Consider the following 4,970-nt stretch of genomic DNA (forward strand, 5'->3'; position numbering starts at 1 on the left):
AAATGGGGCTGTTGGCAAAACGAGTGGAGGGTGAGAGGTAAGGGATTTGGGGGGGAAAGTGGGTGATGGTACTCAAATAGCTTGCAACCAACCCCAGGGAAAACTTCACCCCAATTCCTCAAAAAAAAAAATAGTTTTCTTTTGCTGTGGGTGAGAAAAGCTCTTCTCCGTTTTGACTGACACAGCTGTAGAGCAGATTCTCCCAATACCAAGTCTGAGTGGAAGGAAAGGAGGGTCAGAAGCTCCACCACTCAATTTGTAAAGCTTCTCACCTCTTCTTTCAGATTCTGGCCTCCAGGTGCACTTCCAGTGTCCAATCCCACCCAGGGAGCATCTTTGGCTTTTCCCAGGAGGCCTTCAGAGTGGTCTGGTGGCATTAATTCTACCACTCATATTTATCTTTCAGTTTACAGAACAGGTCTTAGCACCTTTTCAATCACACCTCCCAGGGAGGGATACTACTTTACACAGGACCTGGGCTAGGCTGGAGGGAAATTTACAGCATGAATGAAATGAAACAGAAATGGAAATTAACAGCTCCAGAGCCCATTGGGCATTGAGTATTTTTGTTTTGTTTTGTTTTTTTGCTTTTAAGTAATCAGCCTTGAGCTGCTCATCCATGGGCGCCAGAGCCAAGCAACGTTTGGTGTTTTTTAGTGTTGTTGTAAATGACATTTTTAAAAATTTTTCATTTTCTATTGGTTTGTTGCTCCCATGTGGAAATAAAATTGATTTTTAAACAGACTCTTTTTTCCTCCATGGTCCCTTATAAATTCACTTATTAATTCTAATAATTCATCTATAGAGTCTTTTGAATTTTCAAAGTACACAACCATATTCTCTGTAAATGATAACAGCTTTATTTCTTCCTGTCCAATCCTTATAGTTCTTACCTCCTTTTCATGCTTTATTGAACTGCCTCGGAACCAGGTACATTGTAAGTAGAAATGGGTCTCATAGCAACCTTGTTTCCTTTCTGACTTCATGGGAAAAGCATTTGATACTTCACATTTAAGTGTACTGTTTAGTGTAGGTGTTTATTATTTGTTTATTTTATTTATTTTTGATGGTGGCAACTTTCCATTTTATTTTATTTATTTTTGAAAAATCAAAGTGTAGTTGACTGAAGATGGTGGTGTGGGAAGACGCGGAGTTAGCATCTCCCCAAAAACAAGGGGCCTGCCAGCGGCTGGTGGAGGACTCTGATGCCCAAGGAGACGGTAGGACCCCCAAAGTGAACCGCCGCCCCACACCGCTTGCAGGATCTTGGTTCACGAGCCCAGGATCGGGCCAAAGCTCCTGCTGTGGGAGCTCCAAGTCCGAACCACTGGACTAACAGAGAACCTCAGACCCCAGGGAATATTCATCGGAGTGAGGTCTCCTGGAGGTCCTCATCTCAGCACAATGACCCATCTCTACCCAACAACCTACAAACTCCAGTGTTGGAAGTCTCAGGGCAAACAACCAGTAAGACAGGAACACAATCCCACTCATAAAAAAAAAAAAAAATGAGATGGCAAAAAAATATGTTGCAGATGAAGGAGCAAGGTAAAAACCTACAAGACCAAATAAATGAAAAGGAAATAGGCAATCTACCTGAAAAAGAATTCAGAGTAATGATAGTAAAGATGATCCAGAGTCTCGGAAATAGAATGGAGGCACGGATTGAGAAAATACAAGAAATGGGTTTTTTTTTGTTTGTTTTAGGTCCCATTTATTTATTTTTGTTTTTATTTCCATTTCTCTAGGAGATGGGTCAAAAAGGATCTTGCTGTGATTTATGTCATGGAGTGTTCTTCCTATGTTTTCCTCTAAGGGTTTTACGGTGTCTGGCCTTACATTTAGGTCTTTAATCCACTTTGAGCTTATTTTTTGTGTGGTGTTAGGGAGTGTTCTAATTTCATTCTTTTACATGTAGCTGTCCAGTTTGCCCAGCACCACTTATTGAAGAGGCTGTCTTTTCTCCATTGTATATTCTTGACTCATTTATTATCAAAGATAAGGTGACCATATGTGTGTGGGTTTATCTCTGGGCTTTCTATCCTATTCCATTGATCTACATTTCTGTTTTTGTGCCAGTACTGTACTGTCTTGATTACTGTAGCTTTGTAGTATAGTCTGAAGTCAGGGAGCCTGATTCCTCTAGCTCTGTTTTTCTTTCTCAAGACGGCTTTGGCTATTTGGGGTCATTTGTGTCTCCATACAAATTTTAAGATTTTTTGTTCTAGTTCTGTAAAAAATGCCACTGGTAGTTTGATAGGGATTGCACTGAATCTGTAGATTGCTTTGGGTAGTATAGTCATTCTCACAATATTGATTCTTCCAATCTTTAGTCATACTTATCAAGAAACGAAGGGAGAGGATGCAAATCAATAAAATTAGAAATGAAAAAGGAGAAATCACAACTGACACCACAGAAATACTAACGATTATAAGAGACTACTACAAACAACTATATACCAATAAAATGGACAACCACAAAGGAATGGACAAATTATTGGAAAGGTACAATTGTCTAAGACTGAATCAGGAAGAATTAGAAAATATAAACAGACCTATCACAAGTAATGAAATTGAAACTGTAATTTAAAATTTCCAACAAACAAAAGTCCAGGACCAGATGGCTTCAGAGGCAAATTCTATCAAACATTTAGAGAAAAGCTAACACCAATCCTTCTCAAACTCTTCCAAAAAATTGTAGAGGGAGAAACACTCCCAAATTCATTCTACAAAGCCACCCATCACCCTGACACCAAAACCAGAAAAAGATATCACAGAAAAAGAAAATTATTCATATTTCCTCCCTTCTTACACAAAAGGTAACATACTCTAAACATTTTTCTGTACTTTGCTTTTTCCTCCTGTTGGCAATGTATCATGGAGATAAACTCATAGCAGTTTTTTTTTTAAACTAATTAATTCATTTATTTATTTTTGGCTGTGTTGGGTCTTCGTTGCTGCGTGCGGGCTTTCTCTAGTTGCAGCGAGCAGGGGGCTGCTCTTCGTTGTGGTGTGCAGGCTTCTCATTGCAGTGGCTTCTCTTGTTGTGGAACACAGACTGCAGGCACCTGGCTTCAGTAGTTGTGGCACACAGGCTCAGTAGTTGTGGCATACGTGCTTAGTTGCTTTGCGGCATGTGGCATCTTCCCGGACCAGGGCACAAACCCATGTCCCCTGCATTGGCAGGTGGATTCTTAACCACTGCTCCACCAGGGAAGTCCCTCATAGCAGTTTATAGGCAGTTTCCTCATTTCTCTTTATGGTTGTAAAGCTCCCCATTGTTTAGATGTACCAGTGTTTATTCAACCTGTTCCTATGGAGGATATTTGGGTCCAGTCTTTTGCTATTACAATACAGTTGCAGTGAACATCCTTGTGCATGTGTCTTCTTCATATTGTTTGGATAGATTCATGGAAGTGGACTTGCTGGTCAGAGAACAAATGCATGTGTCATTTTGCTTGGTGTTGCTAAATTCCCCTTCATAAGGATTATACCCTTTTGCATTTCCTAGGTGAGGCTTCTCGAGGAAGATGATCAAGAGAGCTGTTGTCCATTATCCTGGGCCCTTAAATACAAGAACACAGAGTTTTTTCCCCCTGGAACATTCCATTTCTTTAAGGAGAAGTTGTCTGATTGTTTGCATGAAGGGAATACGTATTGCTTCCAGGTGTCTGTGTTTCCACGTGGGTGTGTGATAGGCGGGGTGGTCAGGGGATAGTGGCAGTGAGTCCACTGGCTCTCTATGTACATCTTTGATAATATTCTATTTCAGCCTAACATTTCACTTGCACCAAGCATTTCTGAATCCCGAGCCTCTCTAAGTGTCTGCAAGACAGGCTGAGATCCTCTCAGAGTGTAATGCTGTCTAGGTTGCTCTTGGTTGGGACGTCTGCTCAGCCAGTAGTTACTCTGGTGTCTCAGTGGGCTCACCATCTTGCAGGACTTTGCTGAAATCTCTTGTCTCTTTGTGTCCCACCTCTTAATCTCTTTTCTATTGAGTGTTTGCGTCTTCTAAATTAATTTAGGACCATCTTATTGGCTTGAGGATGGAAAGGAGATGCAGTTGTGGTATTATTTCACCACTGTGTTCCAGAAGTGCACCAAAAATGTGCAGAGGGTGATGCTGAAACATTTGTAGGATATGAGGGATAGGGTTAGGAAAAGAGAGGATTTTCTAATAAGGGCTTCTCTGGACCATACATTAAGCTGTACTTTATGGTTTCTGAGAAACACTAGTGAAGGATTTGACTTATTTTGAAATTGCTTTTGGTTGCCAGATGGGTGTATCATTGGCTGGGCCACCCGGGTTCTCAACACATAAAGGATTAATGAACAACTGAGTTAATTCTGAAAATAGAGCAGATTGTATGCTTAAAATTTGGGACCTGCTGAAATGTTTGATTCAGCCATCCTGTTACCGACATACATAGGAGGTTTGAATTTTACTATAAAGCAATAAAACAACCCCCCAAACAAAAAACCACAAGGCATCTGCAGAATTCTTTTACACTCCTGACAATTTGCTTGGGCCCCTGCATATGCCATACATTTTCTCAGACAACTTGCTTCTTCTAAGACTAAGATATGAAATGAACATTTGTTATTATGGACAATGCACGGCTCATTTACACAATCAACGATCTAACTACTGTCTATCCAGGGTCATAGTTGTATCAGCTTCTGTGCTAGGTACGGGGAACAAGACAGTCCTTGTTGTTAGGGAATTTACAGTCTGGTGGGGGAGGAATGGGAGACAGGCCACAAAGAGATAATTATAAAATGTTGTGATATATGCTATTATAGTGGAATGTACAGAGGAGTCCAGGATTTCATTATCATAGTTAACAACGTACATTTTTATACATGCTCACTTTGACAGTGCATACATTAAAACTGGAGAAGTACAGAGAAAATTGGCTAGGTTCCTGAGCACAGATGACTTGGAAACTCATGAGGCACATATATTTTTG

At 40.5% G+C, this 4,970-nt stretch overlaps 1 non-coding gene across 1 annotated transcript; it reads left to right on the plus strand.

Moving 5' to 3' along the window:
• Window positions 1–4,865: 4,865 nt before the first annotated feature.
• LOC117311303 (U6 spliceosomal RNA) lies at window positions 4,866–4,970 on the plus strand. Its single transcript, XR_004525517.1, has one exon. It is a non-coding gene; the product is annotated as a U6 spliceosomal RNA (small nuclear RNA).

The sequence above is a fragment of the Tursiops truncatus genome, chromosome 2 (genome assembly GCF_011762595.2).
Source record: "Tursiops truncatus isolate mTurTru1 chromosome 2, mTurTru1.mat.Y, whole genome shotgun sequence".
Taxonomy (NCBI): domain Eukaryota; kingdom Metazoa; phylum Chordata; class Mammalia; order Artiodactyla; family Delphinidae; genus Tursiops; species Tursiops truncatus.